At 40.5% G+C, this 16,140-nt stretch overlaps 1 non-coding gene across 1 annotated transcript; it reads right to left on the reverse strand.

Annotated features, from left to right (window-relative positions):
* Window positions 1-469: 469 nt before the first annotated feature.
* Trnat-ggu (transfer RNA threonine (anticodon GGU)) lies at window positions 470-543 on the reverse strand. Its single transcript has one exon. It is a non-coding gene; the product is annotated as a tRNA-Thr (tRNA).
* Between the last annotated feature and the right edge of the window lie 15,597 nt (window positions 544-16,140).

Here is a 16,140-nt window from a genome sequence, read left to right on the forward strand (position 1 = left end):
TGAGCAAACAGGCAAGTTTTGGGTGGAAGTAATGGGCTACACTGATGCAGCAGGAAATTATAGTTTTCAGGACCTAGAAGAGTTTGTTTTGACACTTATATCTCTCCCCTTCAGCAATGCATCTACAGAAATGATGTTTTCAACAATGAACTTGTTAAAATCTAAGTTAAAAAATATGATGCAGCAACCTTTTCTACAAGCCTTTTTGCACATTCGAGCTTTATGTGTCAAAATGAAATCCGCGGCAACAAATTTACACCAACGAAGAATATGTTCAACAGGTTTGCGAGCCAAATTCACGAAATTAACAAGCCAGAAGATGTCATGCCAATGAATTCCTTATTTCAGATTTAAATTTTTTTGATAGTATCCACTGTTATTAGGTTTGCAGGCTTGGCAGCCCAGGCATTGCAGCCTAGCTGAATCAGCCACTTTTTCCTGACAAGTCGGAGCAAGATTTGAAAAATCAAGCTCCCGGTGAGGTTTGAACTCACGACCCTGGGCTAACCAGGCCCAACGCTCTACCAACTGAGCTACAGGAGCTCAGTGGTTTCACGGGGTATACTGTGGCCAAGGTGATTCAGCTAGGCTGCAATGCCTGGGCTGCCAAGCCTGCAAACCTAATGATCGCGATACGATAGCTGTGATCGCCAAGCAAGGACCTGCGCAGTGGGGCGATCCTGCCAATCATGCCATTGCATGAAATATTACTGCGTTATCCACTGTTATTTATTTTGTTGTGTTTAGAGTATCCATTGTCATTCATTTGGGGCTGGGAATTCCGGGGCAGGGGATCAATAGGTGCTGAGCAGAACAGAAATTTTACCATGATAGGTGCTAAAGAACCACCCCACAGCTAGGTGGAATTGACCAGAACACAGCCTGTATGCCACAAAACGATTCCAGATGTACGTCACAATTGAGCCTCACTGTTGCGCGTCTTGCATCACAAACTACATTGTCCTGTATTCTCACTGCAAGCAGTAACTGGACTTATGGAAACCAGGTGTTGTCGCACACATCTTAGTATCACAGTATTAAGTTTCGTACTGTATTTGCAAAAGGAAGATGTTTTTCTGTGGAAATATGCTGAAAATGTGCCACATCGTTTTTGAAAGGCATTCATAACCTTTGAGACTACCACTGTTAAATTACATGGTAAGTTCAAATCCCTTCACTTTTTGTTCAACTATTTTTATTGTACTCTAATGCTGATACATTTGAAGGACCTATATGGGTATTACATTGGAGAAATCCTAAGTAGGCAACTATTTTCCAACTCAATTCTTTTTATGTGCAAAACAAATAATGCTTTTTGTTATTAATAATTCCTTTTTGTTGTCATTTCTTACATTGCTGCACATTGAGATTACTATTAGTGGTGCACCGAAACCGAAAATAATTTTGGTATCCACCTCTTTTAAATGCAATAAGTTTAAACAAAACCTACACTGGATTAGATCGAATCCTATCATACAACCTTTATTGGCGCTTTAACCTTGTCTTCTGTACCAACTGCTTGAAGTTAATTTTTATCATTTTTGTGAAAGTAAACAAATGAAACGAACACATTCGTGCAGTTTAAACAATGTTTACAACCTTTTCTAAACTTTGCGTTACATGCAGTAAAAAAGTTTCGGTTTCGGCCGAACTTTGCAGGAATATATTCGGCCGAAACCCAATAATTGCGAAAACCTTAGTTTCGGCCGAATAAGTTCGGCAAACCGAACTCTCGGTGGCTCCCCAATTACTATTACTTCGTTTCATGGCCAATTTACGCTTGGCCATTACCAAGGTACTTTGTGGTCTTGACTTGCTCGAGTTTGGTGTCATTAATCTTGAGGGTAAAGGCAAACTTGTTTGTCTTTTTGCTGTTTGCGAAGAGCAGAAATGTGTTTTTTTTTGCAGGTAACTGTTAGTTTGTTGGAATTGAACCATGTATTAACCTTATCGAGTTCGATATTTGCAGCCTTTTCTAAATCCCTTACATTTTTGCACGACATGATGAGACATGTGTCATCTGCGTATAATCTTGTGCAGAATGAGGAGGCGCAAGGCAAATTATTTACATAAATGAGAAACAGAAGTGGTCCTAAAGGAGATCCCTGGGGCACGCCGCATTCTACGTCACAGACAATTTGCAGGTGTTTCGTGGTTGACGGTATCAAATGCCTTTGATAAATCCAGGAAAATTGCACATGTTTTTTCTTTGTGATCTGTGAAATTGGCTATATGCTCATAAATTTGTGCTACTGTCAAATCTGTGGAATGGCCAGGCCTGAATCCTTTTTGTAATTTGGTCAGTAGGTCAAATTTTGTTAAGTGCTCGGTTATTTTTTTGTGTTTTATTATTTAAACAATTTTGGCAAAAACTGGTATTAGCAATATCGGTCTATAGTTATTGACATTTTTTGGTCCCCTTCCCTGAACAAAGGTGATATTTGCGACAGTTTAAAGCAACTTGGGTAACTTGCTGTTTGAATGCAGCAATTGAACAACTTGCAAAGAATGTGAGAGATGACTGGTGCTGCTAGTTTTACTTGTTTATTGGGCATGCCATAGGGACCAGGTGATTTATTTTATTTCTATAATGTAAAAAACGAATAATGATGACGGGCTATTTGTGAGGTATTCTGCTGGTGATTTAGATGTTAGGGGGACAAGAAGTGCCATATCTTTCCCAATGCTGGTGAAAAAAGTATTGAACGTATTTGCTATGATCAATGGGTCATTTGTTGTAGTAATTTGTGATATGTACGTTTTCCCTTTGGTGTTGTTTACCAGAGGGATGTTAGTTGACAAAAAAAAATCGCCAGTTACCAAAAGTTTAAACGGACGTGACTCGGCCGCCTTACGAGGTAGCGACTTACTTTTTTCACACAAAGATAGATCACAGGCTGAACTTCCCAACAAAAGAAAAATCAAAAAAAAATTTGCATTAATATTCGAATATGATATGTTTGCTATGCCATAACTATAAGTAAACATCGATTTCCGTTGACATCCTTGAGGGTAGATATTCTTTGGCGTCCATACTATCTAAAAATATCAAACTTTTTCGCGAGGAAAAACGGAAAGCTTCTCAAATTTGAAGAATATTAACCATAACCCCCTATACTTTTCCACGTTTTGCGCCCGCCGCGAAAGGTAACAAAAAAATTCCCAGTTAACAAAATTTTGGCCGCGTGTAACTCTGCCATCTTATAAGCCAGCGACTTACTCTTTTCACACAAAGATAGATCACAGGCTGAACTTTCCAACAAAAGAAAAATCAAAAAAAAATTTGCATTAATATTCGAATATGAATATGATATGTTTGCTATGCCATAACTATAAGTAAACATCGATTTCCGTTGACATCCTTGAGGGTAGATATTCTTTGGCGTCCATACTATCTAAAAATATCAAACTTTTTCGCGAGGAAAAACGGAAAGCTTCTCAAATTTGAAGAATATTAACCATAACCCCCTATACTTTTCCACGTTTTGCGCCCGCCGCGAAAGGTAACAAAAAAATTCCCAGTTAACAAAATTTTGGCCGCGTGTAACTCTGCCATCTTATAAGCCAGCGACTTACTTTTTTCACACAAAGATAGATCACAGGCTGAACTTTCCAACAAAAGAAAAATCAAAAAAAAATTTGCATTAATATTCGAATATGAATATGATATGTTTGCTATGCCATAACTATAAGTAAACATCGATTTCCGTTGACATCCTTGAGGGTAGATATTCTTTGGCGTCCATACTATCTAAAAATATCAAACTTTTTCGCGAGGAAAAACGGAAAGCTTCTCAAATTTGAAGAATATCAACCATAACCCCCTTGTGCCCTTGAACGCTATAGACATTATTCATACAACTAATTCATTATTTTTTACAGAAAATAATATTATTTTGATGAGGTTTTACGTTTTAGAGTTGTTTGCCACAAAGGAATGTTACTTATCAGTTGTTTTCGCAACATTATTTTTACGCTGGACCCTATTAGGCGGGGGGTATCTGATAAGTCGGCGAGCCGAGTGATCGGAATCAGCCAGGCTCAAGGCCGCGCGGCGGGCAGAGAGATCGGGGGCTACGAGGCTCAAGATCGGGCGGCGTGTTTTCTGATCGGCACAAATTGGGTAATTATGGATTCTTCAATATAAGCAAACACAAACAGAAAGTCATTCATTCTCATTGAGAAACGAATTGCAAACGGCGAAGCTACGACATACATTGTTACGAAACAAGCTATGGAGAAGTCGATTATTCAAAACTGGTTGAATGTTTGTACCCAGCCAAAGGCAAGAACTCTTTTTCGAGCATTGTTTATTGTTAATGTGTATAAATTTAACATCGTTTACTTTTTTTGCAGCCATCAAGAGTGGAGAAGTACGGCCTTGGGATATCTGGGAAGCAGACAATGTGGCGGGTTCCCGTCAAAAGCAGCCGGAAACGGTTGCTGTATATTTCCGACAGCAATGCTCGGAAATACGTTTCGCCTTATGAGGTGAAACCATCTAATTCTTTTGATTTTGCAGCTTTAAGCATGCCTGGTGGTACCATCTGGCATGCAATACAGGAACTTTCTTCATCTCCCATCTTGGAAGGCGTCGAAGTTGTGGTCATAGGGTTTGGCACCAATGATGTTCTCGCAATGAAAGGTGACAACCCTATGAATGGTGGCATTAGCGGAAACAAATAAAATATTGTCGCGATTTGTTCGGCGACTGTAATGTTGATGGTAAAACCGAAAACAATATTAAAGGCGAAGTAATATCTGACGAAATATTTAAACATCAATCTAATGTTGAGCGTAGTCTTGTCGACATAAATCCCCCCTGTGTAAGCGACGAGGGTGAAAGAGGTGAAGATAACGTGGATAATGCTGATGTTTGTTTTGCGAATCGCGAATGTTCGGAACCGGTGGAATCTGAGGGGGAACAGGTAACAGGTTTGACTGATGTGCGCGATGATAGCGACGGATGCGATGTTGATGAGTTTTCTAGTTTAAAACGCGAAGCGCATTGGTCTCCAAGCACTTTCGCACAAAGTGCAAGTTTTACTTTAACTACGGACGAGTTCGATCATATTAGTAAAGGTATTAAAGGTAGATATTGTACAGGAAAGGAATGGCCGGAAATCATTCGACGCGCATTGAAGGACAGTAATCCGTACTGTTCTTTCGCGGCAAAGGAGCAAAGATGGTATGTCAAGCAAAAAACGGGCCGCTTTTTTCACAGCAAATTTCGGTGCACATTTGGGACTTGTCACTGCGTGGCATCTATCGACTTGGTTTGTTTGGATAAAAACTACTTACAGTAAACTATTCATCAATTCCTGTTCGTCCAACAGGAACAACAAAATCCACCCATTTAAAAGGTTTAAGATTGGAAAAAGTTAAACAACTTGTAACGAATAATTGCCCCCGCTTAACGTACATTGGTATGCTCGAAAAAATTGAACCTGGCGTCTTAGAATCAGGAAATAGGGATGACGCGCCATCCAAGGAGGTGTTAAAAAAGGCTCGAAACGCTGCGATCAGGATAGGCGTCCCGTCCAAACAGGAATTAGAAGCGCTTGCGATTATGCAGAATGAACAAAAGGTCGACGGCGTTGCGGTGAAAGGAAAGTTGGGCGGAACGTTGCAGCATGTCACTTCGACTCCCAGTATCATGCTGTGGTCGCAAGAGACGTTGGAGATTTTCCACGAACGCACTAAACGTGATATAATGTACATAGACGCAACCGGCAGCGTGAAACCGAGGTAACGATGCGCATTTTTACGTTTACGAAATAGTTGTTAGAAACCCCAACAAAGGAGAAGCGCCGTTAGCTGTGGCAACGTACGTCACAAACCGCCATAATATCGCATCAATTTCGCAATTTTTAAAACTCTATAAAAGCGACGAAAATAAATACATCGGTAAAACGAACGTAAAACTTATAATGTGCGATAGTTCAATGGCGCTTATTCGTTCAATTTTAGTCGAGTATATGGTCGAGGACTTCCACGCTTATATAGAACGGTGTTACGCGGTCGTATCGGGAGAAGCAAGTGACAGGCAGTTAAATCAGAAGCCGTTCCTACATTTATGTAACAGTCATATAATGAAAAATTTGAAGCAATTATGCGGATTAGTAAAAAAGCGTCGCGCCGAATCGATGTTTATCGTTGGTTTGTTGGTAGCCGCAGAGGGTATGAAGGAAATTGAAGAAATTTTGTTCCACATGACTTTGCTTTATAATTCAAAAGACGCATAGCAAACATATCATATTCGAATATTAATGCAAATTTTTTTTTGATTTTTCTTTTGTTGGAAAGTTCAGCCTGTGATCTATCTTTGTGTGAAAAAAGTAAGTCGCTGGTTTATAAGATGGCAGAGTTACACGCGGCCAAAGTTTTGTTAACTGGGAATTTTTTTGTTACCTTTCGCGGCGGGCGCAAAACGTGGAAAAGTATAGGGGGTTATGGTTGATATTCTTCAAATTTGAGAAGCTTTCCGTTTTGCCTCGCGAAAAAGTTTGATATTTTTAGATAGTATGGACGCCAAAGAATATCTACCCTCAAGGATGTCAACGGAAATCGATGTTTACTTATAGTTATGGCATAGCAAACATATCATATTCATATTCGAATATTAATGCAATTTTTTTTTTGATTTTTCTTTCGTTGGAAAGTTCAGCCTGTGATCTATCTTTGTGTGAAAAAAGTAAGTCGCTACCTCGTAAGGCGGCCGAGTGACGTCCGTTTAAACTTTTGTTAACTGGCGATTTTTTTTTGTCAACTAACATCCCTCTGGTGTGTTGTTTGTAGTTATTTTATTGATAAGTTTCCATGTTTGTGTTGGATTTGATTTGTTGTGTTCCAACATGCCTTTGTGGTAATTTCTCTTTGCTGCTCGTATGGTTGATTTTAGCTTGCTTGAATATGTTTGTAGTTCATTGCATTGATTTTCTGTTGGATGTATTTTCTGTAAAGTTTATTTTTATGTTTTATTGATTTTAGGATACCTTTGGTAGGCCAAGGATTTTCATTGCGCCTGCTTGATAAGGTTGTGTATGGGGCCTGCTCTTTTACAGCACTTTGAAAAATTCGGATAAAAGTTATCATTTTCTGGCTTACATCAGCTTGATTCCAAATGGTGCTTATTTTTGATGGTGAGCAAAAATTTGTCTGCTTCAAAGTTTGAGTAATTTCGTATTAGTTTGGGGTGTGGTGAAACTGTAGGTTGTGTGTAATAGCAAACATTGGCAAGTGGTCTGATATATCAAATGTAACAACACCGGATGTGATAGCATTTGTGGAATTGTTAGTGTAAATGTGATCTATACAGGATCAGTGTGAGATGCTTTGTCAATTATTATTGCGCTGTTAAGACGTAACATTAATGTGTATTCTTGTATTTGAGGAGTAACTTTTAAAAGGTCTATGTTGAAATCACCGAGAATATAAAATAAATGTTTCAGAAATGCCAATATGTGGTATAATTCCTTGCACATGTTGGTGAATGTTGCAAGTGTAGCTAATTTGTGTGGTAGGCTCCTTAAATTGAAATGTGCCACAACAAAAACTTTTTGGCCTTCAATTTCCTGAGATCATCTTCATTTTTTATCCAAATGGCTGAAGTTCCTTCATCCTTTTTCAACAGCGTTGATCCATTTTTTTGTCTAGATAAATGTGTATCCGTGATTTCTTTTGAACGTAAGGCAAGTATTAAAGCATTTCCTGTTTATTTTTGTTAGACTTTCGTTGATGTATATTTTAGTAGCTTTGCTCTATTCTGGTACAGATCATCTCGTGTTTTTCTTGACAAAAAATTTGCAATAATTGTGGGCGGTTGTTGAGTGTTGCTTTGGTGTGATGGCAAACGGTGTGAAATGCTAATGTCATTTTTAGTGATGTTTATACCAGTATTTTGCTACAGTGACGACAATCTCATCAGTGCACTCTTCCTTATTGTAGGGAACGCCTTAAATTTCGAGACAATCTCTTTGACCATGTTGCTCAAGTTCATTGAATTGTCCGTGCAAGTTTTCAAGTGTTTAATGTCTTCTTTAAGTTCTTTATTGTAATCAAATTTTTTTGAAAGAAAGTTTTGGCTTTCCCAAATTAATTGAAGTTCCGTTAGCACTGAATTGAATTTTTCTGAAACCTGGGTCTTGTTTTGTTGATCAAATAATGTATCCATTTTTGTCGTGAGAGTGGGACCAGTCAACTTTTTTGGAGTATGTCTTGACATTTCCATGCAATATCAGGTAATAAGCAGCCTTATTCAAATGTCTAGGCTAGAACCTTACTAAAATAAAAATGCTTATTCAAAAAGAAATAAAGCTAAAACTAACTACAACACGGCCCTTTCGGTAACGTGATTTGAACCAAGCTTTGAGACCATTGAATCGCCCACTCAAATTTGCAGCTCCATCGTTGGTCGGCCACTTAGAAGACGCAACAACAACAGAACTTTAAATTAAAAGAAGAATGGCGGCATTTGTACGAACTGTTTCAATCAATCTCAGACAGCACTCGTGAGTGGTAAAATATTTAGCTACATACCGAATGCACAGAGAAACTTGCTCTTTTCAGGAAACATCTGCGGTCTCGTCCACGCAAAATATGCGTGGAGAGCAATTCCAACATTTTGCTCTGAGTATTATGCCCTATCCATTTAAAGTATCTTCAACTCGTGTATAAGCTGCAGACAGATGGCCACTGTTTCGACCTAAAAGGTCTCCAGCTTTTACACAAATTCATATTATTGGCTCCACATGCTTATCTTCAACTCGTTTAGCAAGTGGAGAACTTGAATCATGTTTGAGTCTTCATCTTCGTGACCTATTATTGCTAATCCCTGGCGCCCTAAATGAAGCACGACGTCGAATATCGACTCGATAAATTTTTCGCTGTTTTTTTCGTTCATGGTTAATTAAATGAGCTCCCACACACTCCGTATGGACAAGACTTTCTTCATTGTCAAACCCATTTATCCATACTTTTTGCTGTCCTGTAGTCAGCGCATTTTTTGAAGATGAACAAATCTGGTTTTGAACAACGGCCCATTTGCAAATACGACAGTGAGCAAAGCCGTCGATTTCTTTGTATACGAAGAGTTTTTAAGGAAGCTTGATAACGCCTCCCTTTTTTGGCCGGCCTATTTGTGATAGCGTCACTCGAACTTGAGGCGTTGTTATGTGTCGTGAGTGCTAGGTGCACAGGGAACGTCGACATTGGCTAACGATGGTGTTGCAATGCCTCCCCTGCCGTTACCTGCATCTTTAGACGACGCCTTCTAAACTTATACAGGCTCCTGACTTGTCTTGCTAATAACAGATGTGAAAAAACTGTTCATGGTCCTTCTTTGCTGTGATATTTTGACTGACACTTGTACATGTTTATTAAAGCGTACCGAAATATAGGGAAAAATTCTGCCGTCGGCTCGCTTGGGAATCGCTGACCCTCCGTTCTCCAATGTCGGAATTGACTATTTAGGTCCTAGCAGGGTCGCAGCGTCTTGTTTTGTTGATGAAATAATGTATCCAGAGTATTTTGTTGCATTTTAGTATTATATTTACAATATTTAAATCCACGTATATTTTTACATTTCTTAATTATTTGTGTTAAGGGTGATGTACAATAAAATGCTCAGACCACATCCTTGGCGTATCCACACAGTCATATTCGGTTTTAACCTTCTTTGCTGTAACTCGCTTTACAAGAAGTCGTGTGTTTCATGCTCGGTGGAGTTGCACCCTTGTCTGAGCGCTTCTAGAGTCTTGCTGGGCAATGTGGTTGTGGCGCCATGGCTGAGCGCTTCTAGAGTCTTGCTGGGCAATATGGTTGTGGCGCCCTGGCTTGGAGCTTCTGGAGTCTTGCCGCTTTGAGCCTTCTTGGCCTCCATGAACTTTTTGCTTTTCTATGCCCTCGTTTCTTACAAAACCCGCAGAGTCTGGGTGGCCCCGGGTACTCTGCAAGGGCGAATAAGGGTCCCAGGTGGACCATTTTGCACAAGTGTGGACATCTTCATATGGAGGACCCATTTCCCCGAATGTTTGTTTTAGGGGTCCCTCGGCGAGTAAGCCCGATATACAGGGGCTTGCATCGAGCTAAAGTACAATACTAGGTTGTCCTTGGCAACGTCAGGTGGCTACAATTTTAGCACCACTCTCGTTTCGTCTGGGCAGTACGCCGATATCTTGTACTTTTCGTAGCTGGTGCAAAAAAGATTCGGCTTTCCATCGAGTTTTCCTATTACACTGGTGACATCAATTCGCCAGCTAATAACATACGGTGGCCCGTAAGGGCAACGCACGAAAAAGTTTAAATCGATAATATATTTAAAACCGTTGGTGGTATCGTCTTCTGCTTTCTCCTGCTCTTCGGGGTGTTGTTCTATGAGCAACTGTTGCTGCTCCTGTTGTTGTGGCAGCTCCTCTTCCTGCTCGTGATGTTATTGATTGATGAGCGGCTGCTGCTCGTGATGGGGTTAGGATTGTTGTTGGTTAGGATGTTGTTCTTGGTGTATCTTCCGGTTGTTGAATTTTCTTTGCAAGTTTCGGACAATCCTCATTTTCGTGATCATCTGCATGGCATTACTTGCTGTTAGGAGATTCGTTTGGGTAATGTCGGATGTCTCTTGGGATAGGGTGTTGCTGAAGGACGGAAAACCCTTAACGTAGAACACACGCTTGCCACCACTGATTATCTGCATGCCAGTTCCTGGCGCATATGTGCTAAGGTAGTTGATAAACGATCGTTGCGACATTAGGGGTGGAACATACGACAAGATGACTCTTTCGACGTCTTCAGACCACGTGGTAGCGTAGATGGGCTTATCGGTGTCTCTGAGGTCTTTGACCAATTTTATCGCCGCTTGTTCTGACGTTGTAAAAAAACGTACTTTGCCGTTGGGTAGTTAAATGATACCCTTCATCAGACCAAGGTTAAACCTAATGTCTTTCAGCAACTCATATATGAGGTCTCTTCTGAAGCCGGGGTTGAAGCGGCACTCGACCTCTCCGCTGCGATTAATCACCAACGGATCAATGTTCCTATCGCATTCTGTCGCTGGGGTGGCACTCAAAGATGCCATTTCCGCATAACTCCGCGGCCTGGGTATCAACTTCTTCATCGGGCCCTTTTTTATATATATTTATTCGGTCACTTAAAAGGTGCCCAACGAAAAACAAATTAACAAACGGAAATTAGCGTACAAGAAATAAAAGTGGGAGTATTACGCTAAATGGAAGTGAACAAGTACAAAAGGAGAGGATTGCGGTTATAATAAAGAGGGGAAGAAAGGGGTACACTTTGTGGGGTCCAAAATCTATGACTTTGGCAAGTACCACCTCGAGGGGGGTCTGGCCTTGTCCGCAGTAACCGATGTTTAAAGTTGAGTGATTTGGGTGAGTTTTCTTGGCAAAAATGGGATTTTTTCAATTTTATTTCAGGTTTTCCGTATTGTATGGATAAGGGTGGTGTTGAGTTGGGGAAAATGTAAACAAGTCGGGTTATTGAAATAATAGGGGTTTTGTGGCATAAGTGCTCTAAGAACTGACATAACTCTTCAAAAGTTTTTCAATAATTGGGTAAAGAAGGATAGTGAACCAAGGACCAATCTGTCAACCGAAAAGGGTTTGTTTCGGGATTTGTTATAAAGAGAGTTTGATTTCTATGAATCGCCTGTGTAGTCTTTATTGCGTTCTCCCTTTTTTCTTTTATTTTATGTTTTATCGAGCGTCCCCACAAACAAGCCAAATCCGACAGTTCAGTCGCACCTTACCTTATCGTGAAATCTGATGGTCAGTTTGTAAGGTATTTTTACATTTGCATTACTGTTGGTTTACTCCGTTGTTGTGTTGTTTTTTAGCGATACTGATGATGCCTGCACAGACAGGCGAAATATATATGTCGTAAAAACTTGAAACAGACAGACGACTTAGGATTATTTATCATTTTCTGCATAAATAAAGAGGTTTTAACTGAGCAGAAAGTAACTCGGATTCAGTGGGGGCAAACTTAAAAGTTAAGGTCCAAAATATATTTATCGAAAGGAGAAGGTGTTGTGGCGATCGCTTGGGTTTTGATAGGATTCACGGTTAAGCCGGAGATTTTAGCAAACAGAGTGACGAGGTCGAGGGCAAGTAAAAGGGAGTCACGGCCGGTCACCGCTAGGGTAACATCGTCCGCGTAGGCGACCGCTTTGGGAACGTTGCGGCATGGTGCGGGAATAGACCTAATTGAGAGGTGGTTTTGAAGGGCAGGAAGAAGCGTGTCGACTCTCCTGATCAGGAAACCCGTTGAGGAGGGCTTGTGGGGAAAGCGCTTTAGTTTTAAAGCAAGTCAAAAGAAATAGAATCGAAAGCTTTAATAAAGGAGTCCGAATTACAATTTTTTGTTTAATAATGTAGGTCGCTTGCGAAGAGGTTAATCCAGGTTGGGAAACTGATTAGGGGAAATGAACTGTTTGATTTTGTGAGAATTTTATAATCTAAATTAAGGACGGATATGGGGCGATAATTTGATAACAAAGGGTCAGATTTTTTGAAAATAAGAGTAATATGGCCTGATGTGAAATTTGGAGGGGTATAAGCATTAAGAAAAGATAAATTAAGAGGTGATGTGGGGTCGGCCCCGATCATGTCCCAGAACAGTTGGGTTTTACCGTAAGGAAAAAGAAAAACTGATTTTTTAATTTCTGAAACTGAAGAAGGGGCAGATAAATTTTCTAAGAATGAATCAGGAATTTTGGAGGAGAAAAATGTTCGAGGGGTTTTGTAACTCAAGAATTAGGAGATTAAATTTTAAAGGTACGAGTATCCTTTTCAGAAGATAATGATTTTAATTTGACTAAGGATTTTTTAACTGAATAAAGAAACTAAAATTTTGTATCTTGGTATTTGTTGTTGTCGACCAAGGAGTATGGGCAGGTTTCTTTCTTGGTCTTCTGTGTATAATTTTGAATATACAGAAGACCAAGATATGCTTCCTCTCTGTCTCGACCTCACCTCTTCGGTCGAAGGCGTAGGGGTGTATTCGGATGTGCCCGCACCGGAGATCCCGATGAGGATGAAGCCACTGTTGTATGGCGTCTTGTTGGTGGTTGCTGAACCTGGGCCATGGCCTATTCTCAAGACTTGAAAAAGGCTTCCGCTGTACATAGGTTGGAAAAAGGCTTCCGCTGTACATAGGTTGGTAGAGTCGACAGGAACTTTACACATCTTCTTATTACGGTCCTTGTCGCCGTTCATGGGACACGTATGCAAAACATCTTGCGTTTGCTAGTTCCTTCGTGCTATCTTCTTTTCTCGTCTGCTATCGGTGTTGCTGTACGGCGCGTGCTTGGAAAATATCTGTCTTGTTGACCCCGCCGATCTGCCATCGGCTCGCTTGGGAATCGCTGACCCTCCGTTCTCCAATGTCGGAATTAACTATTTAGGTCCTATTCTGGTTTAGCAGGGTCGCAGCGATGTAAAACGTTACGGTTGCATATTCAACTGCTTTACAATCCGTGCCGTTCATCTGGAGGTTGTCCACAGTCTATCTTCAGCGACAATGGCACAAATTTTGTTGGTGCCGAGAAAATTCTAAGAGTCGTTGCCAAGTTCAAATCTCTGAATTTCTGCTTCAGAAACAGACGTCGTGGTCATTCAACCGTCATGCTGCCAGCCACATTGGAGGCGTTAGGGAACGCATGATTCGTTCTGTTCGTTGGATCATGTCCTCGCTTGCTGGTTCCCACGTGATGTCTAATCCTCAAGTAAACACAGAAAGCTATACGGTAAAACAAATCCAAGAATGAAATAAAATAAAACTGCCAAAGTAAAAAGCAAGAAATCCTGTACTGCTGCCTTCACTATGCACTACACTGCAATAAAAGGCGTTTAGACTTCTGTGGCGCAAAGATAAGACTAGCCGATTGACGTGACACGCAACGCAACAACACCTGCAGCACGAACGTACGCCGTAAACACAACACATGAGAACGTGGAAAGGGCAGTGATATAAATTATAAACCAATGAACAGAAATACGTTGCAACCGTGAGACACATCAAAAAATCGTCAACGAGATGTTATTCACCAAATTCTGGGAATGATCATCTTTTGGATGTTTATTAAGGCCTGCGTAAGGTTTAACCATTTGGCTTCGCAAACATCCAGCCTGTTAACCATCGGTTGTTCAACAAATGTCACTGCAAAACAGCTGTCAATGGGCTGGTGTTGACCTGACGAGGTTTGTGCGCAAGGTAATGGTGGCGCAGGGCGGTCTTGTCGGTACTCCCCGTTTTGCAGCAGTAGCTTTTTATTACAGGATCAGCCTGGCTTATAATCAGGAATATATATTTCGCCCCATGGGCATCTTCAGTTCCTGTAGTGAACATAATAAATGATTTTTAAAACGTCTGTAAAGAAAGGGCTAGTAATGAAAAACCACAATTTCGACCACTTGCAATGCTATATGTGCCAAGGCAAAACACTTGAGTTACCACCCTTGCATGAAAAGGTAAGAACACGGTGGAGAAACAGCATCAGACGCGGGTGGAGATAAGGAAAGCGCCGATAAGACGAACGGCGTAAAATAACCTCAAAAGCACACACGAAAAACATAGAGCCATTAAAAAAGATCTTAAAAAGCATTAACGCACCCTAGGCAATATAATTTTCTGTATGTTAATGGTGGCACCTGTAAGGTGAAGCCACTTTGCCTCGCACATGTCTAAATCCCGAAAATGTGGTTGTTCCACAAAAATGATATAAAAACAATCCGCAATGTGCGGTCGATTGACAAAAGTGGACTCGTGCTGGGTTGCGTAGTGCTTTAGCAGTGCTACATTTTTTTAGTATTATTAAGTTACAGTGATCGCTAGGCCTGCATCTGTAGAGTTTTGGGTAGATCCCAATATTTCAACTTTTGAAGTCAGTTACGAACATCGAAGTATTTATCAAACTTTCTTTTTACAATGTCGTAAGTTTTAACTTCGTCAGCACATAAACCGAAAGAGGCCCTATCGCCGAGAAGGTTTATTAGTGTATCAGTTTGCTTTCTCTTTGGCGAATCCATGTCCTCCAGTTTTCCGGCTTGGGGCAACAACAAATGCGCATTTTGGAAGTTCATTACCAGTACACAGTTTTGTAGTGGACATTTCACATGTTGAACCACAATAAACACCTTCTCTCCTATTCTACATTTTTTACTTTCTGTAGAAGCTAAACTTTTGCTAACATGTGCGATATACATGCTATTACAACTGATGCCATTTTTTATCATTCACTGTACATAAAAATATGAAATGGTTTGGATTAAATGTATGGTCAGGAAATTCAGTGTAGAATTTATAGTGTTTCGCCTAGTTGAATTGGTTCTTATCTGATCCATATCAGAAGTTTTTTTACTGAAGGCTGTTCAGAGTAACTGTGTAGTCTTTTGCAAAGTTATTTTATTACGTTATCACAACAGGTCAATCTGTCGTGACCAACACTATTCCATTCCCATCGCCAAACATCTTGCCAAAATGGTGCTGTCGTGACCAACACTATTCCATTCCCATCGCAAAACATCTTGCCAAAATGGTGAAGGGCAATGGAAACAGAATGATCGTCGCCCACGGCGATCCCCTCTTTTGCTGGAATGTGTTGGTTCCAAGTTGTACCAATAAGTTGTTGATGGTGTGCACGGCAAGTTTGAACTACAATTACAGTGGAGATGTAGTACACACTCCAAGGCTTTTATTAGGTGCAGGTACAACGCGACGACAATGTACAATCTTGTGTAGCTAGTTCAAATTTTGTGTTTTGTTGTTGTCACGCTACCAGTTCTTTAACATAGTGTTGACAGTACTCGTTGACAATGGAGCAAGAGAAAGCTATGGCGATCGGTCTCCATGTACGCTTAAGAAGAGCTGTGGCACGGGAGGTGAATGAACCGCTAATTGCACCAGCCTGAATGGGAATATTGCAGACCAGACGTGCACACTTTCAAAAGTCAAATGGCCGGTGGTGTGATAAAACAGCTCTCAGGAAATAGCATCCATATTGAAAAATGTTTTTATTGCACTAATTTTCGTAATGTCCAGTGACCTGTTCAAACCGCTAAAGGTTTTTTTTCTTGATCGTGTTATATTCACCCACGGATGTACTACAATTTTGCCGTCTTTGTCAGA

Source organism: Ascidia mentula, chromosome 3 (genome assembly GCF_947561715.1).
Source record: "Ascidia mentula chromosome 3, kaAscMent1.1, whole genome shotgun sequence".
In the NCBI taxonomy this organism is placed as follows: domain Eukaryota; kingdom Metazoa; phylum Chordata; class Ascidiacea; order Phlebobranchia; family Ascidiidae; genus Ascidia; species Ascidia mentula.